The sequence below is a fragment of the Abramis brama genome (genome assembly GCF_963993115.1).
Source record: "Abramis brama genome assembly, chromosome: 24".
Lineage (NCBI taxonomy): Eukaryota > Metazoa > Chordata > Actinopteri > Cypriniformes > Leuciscidae > Abramis > Abramis brama.
In genome coordinates, this window is record NC_139986.1 from 20,787,283 (window position 1) to 20,802,372 (window position 15,090).

Sequence of the window (15,090 nt, forward strand, 5' to 3'; positions counted from 1 at the left end):
AAATTGTTCCTCAAACCACTCATCCATCATCATGCCACCTAGTAAATCGAAATTTACTTAGCCATGTTTTATCGTGAATAAAGCACAGCTATTGACCAATCAGAATCAAGGATTGGAACTAACCGTTTTATAATAGATTATATTTACTATGTTTTTGTATAATTGTTTTCTCTAAAGGTTGTCCAAGACCTAATGACCTGCACCAGGACTGGATTCACAATAGTGTTCAGGTCAGAATCTCTCATACATTCTAATATAAGTTTGCAGGTTTCCTAGTTGTCAGTATTTGAGAGGCAAACATTAGATATTGTATAAATACATATATATTTTATTTATATAGCTGTACATACAGTACATAATGCACAAATCTGCAAGTCTTCTGTTCCAGATGTATACCACATTATATATTTATTTTCACATTATATCACATTATTTATATATATATTTATTTATTATTTAAATGTTCTTTCTGTTCTTGTCATAAATGTAAATATGCATGTAAGAGCTCCTGAAAAAAACAAAACAAATTCCTCACACTTGGCGAATAAAGCTCATTCTGACTCTGATTTTAATTCAGTTTTCTTTAAGCTGATCACATTCTCGTTCTTTTTGCTTTCCAGGGTGAAATAAAGTTCGGTCATTTTATGATGAGACGTGAGGAATGGACACTGACTGAAGTTATTTATACACTGAATTACTGAATAATATTTGTTAAATCATAATTTCAAAATTCTTTATACACTTAACATGTTTTGCACTCACACACATTAACAAGTTATTGAATTTGCACTGAATATGTTAAAACAAATTATCTTGTGATTATGTGGCATCATAAAGCACCAATTTCTGACTAAACTTTAAACAACATTGGCTTGATGGATACATTTATTATCAGTGTGTTTTCTATTTGTAATTTTTGATGAGATTTACAAATAGTTAAAAAAAGTAAAAAGCAACACTTCTAAAGAAGTGCATACAAACAAAGAAGTAAAGCTCTTTTGGATGCATTTGCTTGTGGGTGATGTCTAGGTAATGACTTTTGAACATCCCAAAACTTTTTTCATGCCAACCTTATAGTTTAGTGACCGTTAACCACATCTTGTTTTTCATAGTTGTCAGTCACAATGGACATTTATATCCACACATATAGCGCTTTACCACAGTGAACCACTAATGTGAAATGTGCTGTTGTATCTGAGCTACAGACCACAGCCGGTCCAGAAAGTGTGCGATCATTTCAGAGAACAACAGATGGAAATTCTCACCATAAGACTGCAAATGAGTTTATATCTGTTATCTGTCTGAACTTGAATAATTACACATCAGAAATCACGGACCACAGATCAGGCACTGAATAAACATGGTTACTTACATGTGGCGTAACCCCCTCGAAAATGAGATGATTCATCTCAAGGGGTTAATCCTAATAAAAGAATTTCTAATAATGTGTTCTCATTACGAGTTTGCTTTTAGATGATTCATGATCTGTCAGTTGATTAGGAAGATCCTCCCACAGGAGTGAGTTTACTGATAGATGATGCTGGTGGTGGCGTGGAAGTCAGGCTTTGTTTCTTTGAGCTCTTCTGTAAAACAAAACAAAAACAAAAAAACAATGTGAAAACAAGAATACTGTGCTAAATATGCAACACTTTATAAGATTATGTTGTTACAAATTCAGGTATGTTTCACCACACTTGTTGGATTTAACTTACAAAAGCTTCTTAGCTTCCTCCTTCACCCAAGGTTGTGTCCAATCAAGACAGAACTCTCCTCGTTCAGTCTTAAAGCTGTTAAAGAGAATGAAAAAGTTTAAAACAGAAATCTAGCCTCAGATGCTGTTGATCTCTAATCATGACATGTTTTCTTTAGAAAAGAACTGTGATTCTTAAACGACGGCCTTCAGACATGGAGGACTTTGTTTTTGCAGCCTGAAAAACAAAGTGTGCTTTAACATTTAACCAGGAAGTTTGTTCTGAAATGCTTTTATTTTGTACAAAATGGAACAAAGTCACACTTGTGGAGTTCCCAGTCAAAATGCAATAAAAAATACCGCCTTGCAATAAAAAATTCCTTGTAAATCGCCTGTTATGCTATATCACCAAATATTGGATTCAATCTTTTTGTCAACTTGTTTTGTTTCCATTAGAACAGGTTTCATATTTGTTTTTGAAACTGATTGATCTGAGCTTCATTGATCTGACGATAAAGTTAAAGATAAAGAGATCTGAGAAAGAAAGCCTGTAATACTCAAAATAGTTTGTTTGTTTACATGAATGAATGTATGTGTGTGTGTGTGTGTGTGTGTGTGTGTGTGTGTGTGTGTGTGTGTGTGTGTGTGTGTGTGTGTGTGTGTGTGTGTGTGTGTGTGTGTGTGTGTGTGTGTGTGTGCGTTTGTGTGTGCATGGTAGTGTGAGTGTGCATATCCATGCATGCACAGGTCCGAGGCCTTTATCTTTGCAAGCACACATGCAATTATGTGAACATGAACATGATGCTCCTGAACACTAAATGTTTGTCTTATTTAAAAACATATATTGTCTGATCTATTTTCAATCTCACCATTCATTTTCAATGGATGGTCATTTTTGACCAATATAAGCTCAGATTAATGAGGCCTACAATCAGTCAGTTTAAAAAATAAACACAAAACCTTTTTAAAACTAATTTAAAGAAAACAAGCTGACAAAAAGATTGAATCCAATTAATATTTGGTGATAATATAGCATAATTCAGATTCAAAAGGTACTTTTTTGTAGGCTGTTCGTTTTTGACCTGGAGCACCACAAGTGTGACTTTGTTCCATTTTGTACAAAATAAAAGCATTTCAAAACTAAATTCCTGGTAAAGCACACTAGTGTGATACAGTGTACAGAATAATTTTACATTTTATGCAATATTGCTAAAATTACACAAAAATAATGTTTTTTTGTCAAAAAATTAGGTGCATAAGCTCAGATAAAGAGGTCTACAATCAATCAGATCTAAAAAATAATAATAATAAAAATAAAAAACCTGTACTAATTGAAAGAAAACTAGTTGAAAAAAAAATATTGAATCCAATATTTGGTGATAATATAAAGTAATGAGAAATTTATAAGCAATTTCTTTAGACCGGTGGTCAGATTTGACAGGAACACCACAAGTGTAAAGCTTACGACCCACTAACTGCGTTCTGCATTAGAGAAATAGTTCACTTAAAAATGAAAATTCTGTCATCATTTACTTTCCCTCAAGTTGTTTCAAACCTGTATGAATTTCTTTCTTCTGCTGAACACAAAGGAACATATTTTGAAGAATGTCAGTAAAAAATAAATAAAGGAAAAATACTATGGAAGTAAATGGGGTCCATCAACTTACATTATTCAAAATATCTTCTTTTGTGTTCAGCAGAAGAAATAAATTCATACAGGTTTGAAACAACTTGAGGGAGAGTAAATGATGACAGAATTGTCATTTTTAAGTGAACTAGGCTATTCCTTTAAGAACAAAATAAAGTACAGATTTAGTTTTAAAGAAAACATCTCACCACAATGTTATTTTTGTAATCTTGAATCTGAAACTCTCACACATTTATTTTGTAATTGTAAATACTCTGAAGACTTTTGGAAGCAAGTAGCCTATCTATGATGGTTTTTGATACATTCTTAAAATCAAAATAGATGAGTCTATAAGACTTAATATTGGCTCCGGAATTTCTAACACATTACAGGTAATAATTCTTCTTGAGTCGTTTCATGTACATAAAGCTTAAGTAATGTCTATTACACCCTCCTTTAAGTTTTTCCTTAAAATCTTAAAATATGACTCATTGAATTCAATTACTAAAATTATACACTATGAGTGTATAAAACATATCTTACTAAAAAAAGATAATTAAAAAACTACTAAATAACTAAAAAAGTAATTTGTAGAATTTAATGTTTTACTCTGTACGATGTAAGATATGTTACATCCTCCAATTTCAGTTTTGGCTTCTGTTTGATGTTAAATATTGTATGTTTTTCTGAAAGTTGAATAAAAAATAGTACTGAGCTAGTTACAAATAGCTAATAGTACTAAGCCTCTAGTGTGGACTATACGTTCCAATTTAAGTAAGAAATTTGGCTGTTGCAACCCTAACTGTTACCCTGTTCGGGACCGTTAGTTTGATGAGAAATTCAATAACCGAGGCGAGGTCTGACATCTGAAAGTTTTTTTTTTTTTTTTTTTTTCATCACTAACATTTAGATATCTAAATCAAATAAAACACCAACAATAAAAAGAACTAGCTAGGTTAGCTGATTACCTTAAAAGTCCATAGCAATCAGGTCATACTTTATCAGACAAGCGGATGCAATGAGACTTCGAACTTTTCCTGTTTGTCCGACCTCGTAGTCGGTCAACCAATCCTAGTGCGCCATCTCCTGGGGGAGCGCCGTTTACAAAACCGATCAAGCCCAGTAAAACTTGACTGAAAAATCCTAATCGTTGTCTTCCCAGATAGATTCCCGAATCCCGAGGAATAATTAATTTACCCTCACAATATTTCAGCAATCATGTCCTGTCTCCTGTATTTGCTACTGTTTAGATATCACAACTAATCAGAACCGGCGATGCCGGATTCGTAATTTAATCACGCTTTTGGGACGGTCCGAACCGTTTAACGAGTCTGAATCGTTTGCATTGTCTCTCTGTAAAAACATAACTGAAAACAAACAATACAATATCTAGATTAATTGAATACTTACCTAAAATCAGAATCATCTTATCGCGTTTGTCAGCGATGAAGATTTTATCTGTATTAGGTTCAAGACAAAACCTGCTCGTGCAGCGTCTTGAACGAGGTTAATACGCTCACCACCTACCAAAACACCGACAGTGCACGAAAACACTATAATTACCATGGTATTACGTTTTTCATGACATTCAGAACCACTAGACCTATAATCACCATGTCCATGTCCCATGTCACATGGATAGTAGCCTACCTTGGTAAAACAATGTTGTTTTTTATTCAGGAGCCTACAATATAGGCCTAAAGTAGGCTACAATGTATCTGATACAATCACATGGAACTGTCAGAGTGAGTAATGTTGTTAAGAAGTCTTTTATAGATGCTTGAAGCCCATAGTTACATTAATATACCTAGCTAATAGGCTATATAACTTCCCAATATTACCCTTTTTGTTTTTTAACGTCTTGTTTGGGGATGTGTGTACTGTTTTTTACAGTCTATGGTACGTACAGTATGCAAAGTTGTTACTTGCTTCATGTTTATTTCTGTTTATGTCTTTGCTTGTGAATCTATCCCATAACATGTTTCATTTGTTTAGTTGCTAAGCCAAATAAACACTGGTTGAGAGTTTTTTGGCTGAGATATTGCATGACCTTCTCTGTGCATTAGGTGCTGTTCTCCACTAGAGGGCGAAATTTCTATTACTGTGACACAATTAATTAGTATACTACATACTATGTAGAGAAATGTTTCACCCAAAAACGAAAATTCTCTTATAATCTGCTAAATATTAGTATGCTGATATCTTTTTTTCCCATTCAACTACAGTCAATGGGGACTGGCTCTTTTTTTTAACCTCAAAAAGGACTTGGAAGCAAAAGTATCAGTGAGAAGAAGAGAGAAAGTAATTCTGATTCATAATAACACAAGGATTTTCCTATTTGGGTGAAGAATTTATTATTTCTTTAATGATTAAGCTTAAATATGATTAAATAGAGTACAAACTGTTACAGAGAAAAGGCTGGATGTAAGTAAGCAGTGTAATTTCCCCCCCAAAAGTGCATTTAAAATTTAAAGGAGATAAACTAAAGCAATTAAGTGAAACTTCTTTTAACTTTCACATAAGCTATAGAGGGGTATCTAATGGGACCTTTTTTGCTTAAATAAACATATATATTCTCCTTTAATAAACTGATATATATAGATTTGCGGCATATTTAGGCCTCCATTGGCTCAGTCCTCAATCTCCTTCAGACCTGAAGGAAAGATGATCACATTATAAGTGGGTTTTTTTATCAATACATAAGCATCATATTAAGATGTCATATTAATTTAGGGCCGTACCTTTCAGTCTGAATTGAATCCAGCGCGCTGTTGGATCAGAGCAGTACTTGTCTTTCTCTGTGTAGAATCTGCAGGACAGATATACAGTACCACTGAAATGAACACAATATCAGGCATATAAAACTGTGAAATGTGTGTAGAGAGCTTACACTATAGCATCCACACACGGACTCAGAGCATTCTGATGCCTGTATCCAATCAGTTTAACTTCAGGAGGGATTCTTCCCTTCGACACTTCCTTACAGCAAGTCACTCCAACTCTAGTGTGCCGACGATCTGAAAGAGAGACAGAGATTGAAATCTCCAAAGCACTTGTACTGTGCGTACTGTATACAGTATGTGTGAAAACAAGACGATCTTGATCTTGATAAGGGCTCCATCAGAGAAAACTGTTATATAGTTAAATGCAATCTGTTATGGATTCACCATCAGCAGAGAACCTTCTCCCTACTCTTGATTGGCGGGACCCCCGTAGAGAGGGTGAGAGGCTTCAAATATGTTGAAATAAACATCTCTGAGAACTTGACCTGTTCTGTACATGTACAAGCCAAGTTCCCAGGTGAATAAAGCCAGACAACAAATGTACCTTCTACAACAGCTGAGGAAATTCAGGGTCTCGCAAGCTATCCTGAAAACTTTCTATTCAGCAACAATAGAAAGCGTACAAACTCAGTGTATTTCAGTGTGTTATGGGAACTGCACTAATAAGGACTGTAAAGCTCTGCAGAGAGTATATAGTGCACTTAGCTGAGAACATCACAGGGTCTGCTCTCCCCATGACATCTATCTCAAACCATACAGAAATACAGCTGTTACAGTTTTTCTTGATTGCTTAAATACTATAACCAGGCTTTTTTTAACTAAAATTTCAAAACCATAACGTCATTTATCAAAAAGCTCACCCATTTCCCGAAACTATAAACACGATTCCCGTGTTACCAATCAGATCCTTCAATAGATACGTAGATAAAAGGGCCAGAGTCACTTCATTCAGTTTTGGAACAATGGATCCAGAAAGACATGAAGGAAGAGATCGAGGAGAGATAAGAATGAGGAGGAGGAAGGACAAGGGCAAGAAGACAAGCAGTGTCAGATGAAATTCAAGCCACTCTAGTTGTCCATGTCTTTGTCCATGGTGTGACTATGAGGGAGGCTGGGCTACGAGTAAGGCCAAATTTGAGTCGCTTCACCGTCGCCTCAATCATAAGAACCTTCTGGAAGAAAAACAGGTACAGTAGATGTACTTCAGACTGCTCTGTAACTTTTGAGAGCTGTACTATGTGCTGTAACAACACATACATGTACTGTCACTGTTGCCCTATACTGTAATAAATGGAAATGCATCAAATTGCCTCACATACAGATAGAGATAGAGCAACCACAAGCAACATAACTTACCAGTTTTGGAAATGTTGTTTTGAATTTATTGCACCAGTGTGTAAGACTATGTTGTATTGTGTGTGATGTCTGAGGGCAAAGTTTGGTTTTTCAGCAAGAGTGAATGGTTTTGAATGGTTTTTGAGCTTCATTTTGACCTGAAAATAGGATGTTTGGGGAATTGGGTGAGACGTTATGGATTTGTGTTTACAGTTTTGAGAATACGAGGCATAGTTTCAAGAAATGTGTTTAAGCAATCGAGAAAAACTGTATAATTTTTCAAAACATCTTATTTTTTGTTCAGCAGAAGAACAAACTGCATACAGCTTTGAAACAACATCAGGGTGAGTAAATTATGACATCTTCATTTTCATGTTTGGGTGGACTATCTCTTTAATGATTGTATGTGTATGTGACAAGATTTATTTGTCATACACAGTTATACAGGATACCACCAGTGAATGTAAATCGGGTCTGCTCCATTATACTGCATAACATAACATATAAAGTAAACCTGAGCAGTGCAAAAACAGTATATAATAAAACTGACAACAGTAATATTATACAGGAATATATGATGTCCAAAAAAGAGAGAATGTGCAAAACACATGTTGCATGGCTCTAACAAGGCAAAGTGCTATGTGCAAACTGACACTTACAGTTTTTCTCAATTGCTAAAACACAATTTCTGAAACCTTGCTCCTTTTTCTGAAAACATTAAACACAAAACCTCATCTTCAAGCACTATTTACAAAACCTCTGACTCCTCTTGCAAAATAAAACTTTTGACCTCAAAACAGTTTTACCTGTGTTCAAAATCAAACACTGCTCTCAAATCATAAACAAAGTGATCAAAATGATATACACTATCAAGCAGTCAATACACCAAAAAATAGAAAACACATTGTTCAAAACATAGTTCTCGAAAGATATCTACGGACTGCTATTCTGTTTGTAGACTTACCCGTGCCGTGACACCTTACTGTACCATCAAAAAGTTCATTTGTGACTGTATGACTGCACTTGATAAAAGGAAATAAAAAGAAAAGTAAAAAAAAAACGGTTCTCAGGGAGAAGTAAATTTTTAATCTCAAAACAAATTTCATATTTTTCCGTCATTGTCTTTTGATGAACGAAAACATGTTCTATCATAGTAGCTCAAAACTGATCAGACTACTCTGCTTTGCTCTTTGCGATTTTTTTTTTTTTGTTCTTCCTCCTCCTTGTAACCCTATTTTACAGTACTGTACCCTGCATCTCACAAACTTGTCCTTTGTCTCTGTGATACTGTAATTCTTGTTCTTTGTTGATATGAACCTGCAACCTGTCAAAATATTGAGCAGTCAGTACTGTTAACAAATGGAAAGCACAATGTTCAGGGCCATACAATTTCATTGTACAGTATACAGCCTACAATACTGAAAGGGACAAAAATCAAAGGAGTAAACGTGATCAGTGTGCTGCTTCTTGTCTTTGGGCATCATTTGAAACAGGTTACAGTAAATCAATTTTGAGAGATTGTGTTCAATCAATGACATTCACTGGAAGTCAACAGGAACAGAAACTGTTTTACTTCTGTCTTTAAAATATCTTCTTTTGTCTTCCACAGAAGAAAGAAAGTCAACAACATGAGGATAAGTAAATGATGACAGAATTTTCATTTTTGGGCAGACTATGCCTCTTGATTATGAAAGCAGGTTGGTGTGAATTAAATGGATCTGAGTATAAATGTAAAAAAATGTCTTGCGTCACCCTTCTTGACACAGTTCATCACCAGTACATTGAGTGAAATATTTCAGTGTGAAATATAATATATAAGCTAATAATTTATTTAAACACATTTGTTCTAAAACAGTTTCACTATAATTCAGTTTCTGAATAAAGTGTATAAATTAAGAACTACATCATGTATTTGACAACATATATTTTAAACATAAAATTTAAATACGCCTAATTTACTAACCGTCACTTTAAATACCCTCTAATATTCTTCATTTGGGGTGACACTAGTGATCTTTGGGGTCTCCTGAGACATGTAATTTTGTAACAGAATAATAGTTTTTTTTTTTTTAATAAATGTAATTTTACTCTGATTATTAATGTTTTTACTCCACATTTGTGCAGATTTTGGAGGATTTATGATATATTTAATATTTATATAAATAAATTAAAACATGTTTTTTTTAAATAGGTTTTTATACAAAAACAGCTTTTTATGTAAAATTCACATTACATTTCACATAACATGGATAATTTTACATGGCTTAGTGTAACATTTTTGCCCATATTTTGGAAAATGTAGTTTTAAAAGTAAAAAATTATCATTTTAGCCACTAGATGGCAATAGAGCTCCGCTATATGATATTTGACTAACTGAAACATATCTTTTCACAATTTTTTCAAGTTGGATTCATATCTAAATATTATGAAATCACAATTCTAACAATAAAATTATTTTTCTGGTCAAAGTTTAGCATTTTTTGTACTGAATTTTTTCCCCAATAATGTTTCATTATGATTAGAATCAAACCTGAAAAAGATAAAAGTTGAGTTTTTAGTTTACCGTTTATTTCAATATTTTTTTCATTGTACAAATGTAATCTACACTTCAGTTACTAACTGTAACAGAACAGATATGTACAGTTATATTATATATTGAGTACAAATACATGACATGATCATCAAAATGCAATGAACTGAACAGCATAACAAATGAGCAAATAAAGCAGTAACTTTTGTCCCTTTCTCTCTCCCTCTCTCTCTCTCTCTCTCTCTCTCTCTCTCTGTGTATGTGTGTGTGAGTGTTCACATTGTCGATGTGTCAGTGTCACCAAATTTATTTTTGTGGTGGTTCTGCATTTTATGTGACAAATTATAAGAGAGCAGTTTTTATAGTCTCACAAATGTATTCCTCTGTGTGTGTGTGTGTGTGTGTGTGTGTGTGTGCACGTGTGAGCATGATAATTTTGCATTGTGAATGTTTTTAGCACTGTTAGAAGTGTGCCACTTCATTTCTGTCTATGTGTGTTCTGTGTTGTGTCTGATTTTGATGATGAATTTTGTCCATTTTCTATGCGGGGTCTCCCACGAGTTTGACTATTTTTTTCACGCAAACATAAAAACAGATATCATTACAATTAATTTTTTATTTTATTTTTGTAGATCTAGAAAGGGTCGAGAGCTGTACAAAGTTTCATGCCATTTGGACAAAAATAAAAAATTTTAAAAATTCAGCAAAAGTCATTTGCGGGTTAAAAAGACCCTGAAGAACACCAAAGGGTTTTAAACTTTAGAAATATTTTAATATAATAATATAATATTTTAAAACTCATAACTACTTGTAGATGTGTTCTCATTATGAGTTTGCTTTTAGACATTCATGATTCATGATCTGTCAGTTGATTGGGAAGATCCTCACACAGGAGTGAGTTTACTGATAGATGATGCTGGTGGTGGCGTGGAAGTCAGGCTTTTGTTTCTTTGAGCTCTTCTGTAAAACAAACACAATTTGAATACAAGAATACTACTGTATACTTAACATGCAACACTTTATAAGATTATGTTGTTACAAATTCAGGTATGTTTCACCACACTTGTTGGATTTAACTTACAAAAGCTTCTTAGCTTCCTCCCTCACCCATTGTTGTCTCCGATCAAGACAGAACTCTCCTCGTTCAGTCTTAAAGCTGTTAAAGAGAATGGAAAAGTTAAAACAGAAATCTAGCATCAGATGCTGTTGATCTCTAATCATGACATGTTTTCTTTAGAGAAGAACTGGGATTCTTACACGACGGCCTTCAGACATGGAAGAGTTTGATTTAAAAGCAGCCTGAAACTGATGATAGGATCAGTCAACTTTGTTTTGGAGACGACATACAGCAGTTGATCACTTTCGCATTAGCATCTGCTGAGACTGAAGAACAAGGTAAATATTCAGAATACTCAATATTCTGCACCGTTCCATCAGATATAATAATATACAAACAGATTTAAGCACTTTACCTGTTATAGTCCAGATCACAGATGCAAAAACCACAACAGCCAAACTCCTCATGAGGATCCTTTGTGTCTCCATTGTCACAGTCGATCTTCAACTTTCACTGCTTGTGTCTGAGAGAATATATTCAAGACTCTCACTAGTTCACCTTAAATAGTCAATAAAGCAGAACTTGGGCTACACCCTGTCTTTTGCAAGCACATTTATTTTTGTGGATGATTTCATCATTGTTCTGTTTCATGTGGGTTTCAGTATAGTTTAGTTTGGGAGTAAACTCAGTAAACGCATGATTACTGATTGAGACTCAGTAAATTTATTGGTAGTAAAATTATCTTATGTATTAAATAGGGAGTAATATAGGGTGTGATCTCGGTTTTAGGAATACCTGGTAGACATTTATCCACACAGCAGGAAAAACTGGGCTACACATGGACAGAGTTCGTGGACATCAGTGGACTGTGCTGATGAAAAAAATGTTATGCTCACTGTCAGTGAGATGGCGAAGTGTGGTTTGGGTTTAAGCCTAATTAAATGTTTCAAATTAATTTATGTGGATTTGGAATGATGTGAGGGTAAATAATTTTACTTTCAAAAACGAAACTTCATTTAAGGCTTTTTTCCTTAAATATAACAAAGAAATGAACATATTCAGCAATGTCATTCATATAATCTTCTGCATTTTCTGTATTGTTGAGTGTAGATGAGATTACTGAATATGTAGAGCAGCAGGATACAGATAAAAATACAGTTTTTCTTGTTTGCTTAAACACAATAACCAGGCTTTTGAACAAAAATTTCAAAACCAGAACTGTCACTGCAAAACTCTACACACAAATCCCTTCATTTCTCATTGCCTACACCACATTGTCATTTAGAAAGCACTAGCATTCAATATTGTTCACTCAAGTCAGCACAGCTTCAGCTCAGTTAGCACACAATTACCCAAGTGGAAACACTAAGAGTCAAAATTTAACACACACCAATCAGATCCTTCAATAGATATGTAGATAAAAGGGCCAGAGTCAGTTCATTCAGTTTTGGAACAATGGATCCAGAAAGACATGAAGGAAGAGGTTGAGGACACTGGAGTGGAGGAGGAGGAGGATGAGGAAGAGTAGATGGGAGTGGAGGAAGAGGTGAAGGAAGAGGATGAGGAAGGTGTAGGGGAAGGGCAAGGAGACAAGACACTCTAGTTGCCCATGTCTTTGTCCATGGTGTGACTATGAGGGAGGCTGGGCTACGAGTAAGGCCAAATTTGAGTCGCTTAACCGTCGCCTCGATCATAAGAACCTTCTTGGAGAAAAACAGGTACAGTAGATGTACTTCAGACTGCTCTGTAACTTTAGAGTGCAGTACACTGTGCTGTTACAACACATACATGCACTGTCGCTGTTGCTGTTGCACTATACTGTAATAAAAAGAAATGCATCAAATTGTCTCACATACAGATAGAGTTTTCTGAATGCTTCCATTTTGTAAAAAGGATGTGTTACAGTTACAGTAATCAGTACTTCTATTTTTCTAGGACACAGAGACGATGAAATGGAAGAAGCCTGCCAAATATTTCAGTTGATGCGTGTCAGCGGGGAACAGGCATGCAAGAGGATTTTGCCCTCGCTGCCTGGCTAGGGCCAATATAGCCAGTGATGCTGACAAGATTCTCTACCAGACCAAAGACGGGATGCTGGGGCAGAGTATTTTTTTGTTTGTTTGTTTGTTTGTCAAATCAGTCACTTAGATGTACATCAGACTTCTTGTCAGGAGTTACTAGGCTACAGAAGTTACTAATGGATGATGTTAGTGGTAGTGTAGAAGTCAGGAGCTAGAACACATGGGTTTCAGCTGGTTTATTCCTTTGAGCTCTGCTGCTGCTGCAAAAAGATACATTTACATTTACAATAGGTACATTTTCTGAAGTAACTGTGAGAGATGTTTACTGTGGCAACACTCAATATCACAATGCCATAATCATCAGTTTTTCCCCTTGACTGTGAACAGAACAATGTGCCACAGTGCACTGCCCCAGGTCTCTATGATATTCTGACTCTGAGCTATGGCTGGTTTATGTTGGTATTGTGGAAGATTTTTCCTACCTGGAATCTAATTACCTGGGGCGTCTACAGTCGACACTTAATAAATATATCTGGGGCGTCTACAGTCGACACTTCTTTATCAATAATCAGTCAATAGTCTTTATACTTTAGCTCTGCGTCTACAGTCGACAACTGGATTCGAGTTCCTAACCCTAACTTGTTCCCCTAACTAACTTGCTGCGCAGCAATAATAACCGACAGACTTCAGCAAATGTCCCTTTATAGCTTTAATCACAGCCGGGAGAGTTCTCGAGCAATTCTCAGAGAATCTCACCCGCCAAAGGAATACAACAGTTTTTATAGAATAGGAACATGGCGAAAATGACATGATACATTACATAATTTCCCTACAATTTGATTGGTTCTTCATAGGCAAACCCTTCTAGGTTGATAACAGAAGCAAACTCTGTTAGTTATGATTAATTAAAAAATCTGTCACACTATATGGTTACTAGGGTGCTCTAAATGGTTGCTAGGCTGTGAGTAGACAGTTGTGAGTGTGATATTAAATATCTGCTCGCTAGCCTTAATTAAAAGAGCTACCCTGACCCAGCCCATGTTCTGGACCAGATTTGACCCAGGGATGATTTATGTGCCACAATTTGATCCATATGTATATGATTATTACTTCAAAAGCACCACTTAAAATGGTGTAGAATACTATACTAAATATGTGAACACTATATAAGAATTTTATGTTGTTACAAATTCTGCTATATTTAATAAACAAAGTTCGGGAGGAGCATGCTCAAATAATCAATCCAATGAACTCATCTTCAACAATCATCATGTCTATCCCATCAGCATGAGAGGAAGCATACAGATATTCACTCAGTCGACTCACCTACATTCCTTGACAGTTTTTCAGCATCCCTCCACCATCCCGACACCCACTGCTTGTTCCTTCCACAGCCAGGAATACAGGGGGAGTACTCTGGGTGTGGGCCGGATACCGAGCCCGGAGCCCTCTCCTCGGACAGCACGCCAAATATGCATACCATTTATTCTATCTGACTTATTTGTAAGTGTGAACTCGTGAAACACACTCTTTGAGTTACTTTACTTGGATTTTTCTTCTCCCATGGTTGTCTCCAATCACTACGGGCTGCTCCCTGTCCATTGCAAGCACATTTAGTTTTGTGGATGATTTCATCATTGTTCTCTCATCACCTTCTGGATCAGTCACACTTTATATTAGGTGACCTTAACTAACATTACAATGAGAACATTTGTTTTAAGCACCGAAACACGGTGGTATGATCTTCTTTCAATTTAGTACTTTTAACAATCAGTTCATTCAACAGCAAACAATGTAAGATACATGTTTCAAATCACTCTTGTTGCTGATATAATTACAGTAATACAGTTGCCACATTAGTAAATACCCTTACATTACCTAACTTATGTAACTGAATCCATAATGTTTGTAACAGTACCTATCTAGTGTGTTATAAAAAGGTGTGATGAAGTTATGAAACCCATGAGGTTTTGTGATAAAACTGACTGAAATATGACTGAACTGTAGTTTCGTGATTTACAGATATCAACTGTAGTTGAGCTTTACA

The 15,090-nt window shown here is 35.2% G+C and overlaps 1 protein-coding gene and 3 long non-coding RNA genes across 5 annotated transcripts in view; all 4 read right to left on the reverse strand.

Annotated features, from left to right (window-relative positions):
• The window catches only part of LOC311075411 (uncharacterized protein), a 145,246-nt gene that overhangs the window by 37,763 nt on the left and 92,393 nt on the right, over positions 1 to 15,090 (reverse strand). The window lies entirely within an intron of this gene.
• Positions 306 to 1,787, reverse strand: LOC311075424. The gene is made up of 2 exons (XR_014604494.1): positions 1,713 to 1,787; positions 306 to 1,583 (listed from the first exon to the last, which is right to left on the reverse strand). It is a non-coding gene; the product is annotated as an uncharacterized lncRNA (long non-coding RNA).
• LOC311075767 lies at positions 5,855 to 6,337 on the reverse strand. The gene is made up of 3 exons (XR_014604577.1): positions 6,208 to 6,337; positions 6,059 to 6,126; positions 5,855 to 5,970 (listed from the first exon to the last, which is right to left on the reverse strand). It is a non-coding gene; the product is annotated as an uncharacterized lncRNA (long non-coding RNA).
• Positions 9,232 to 11,586, reverse strand: LOC311075421. The gene is made up of 4 exons (XR_014604491.1): positions 11,438 to 11,586; positions 11,223 to 11,348; positions 11,047 to 11,121; positions 9,232 to 10,925 (listed from the first exon to the last, which is right to left on the reverse strand). It is a non-coding gene; the product is annotated as an uncharacterized lncRNA (long non-coding RNA).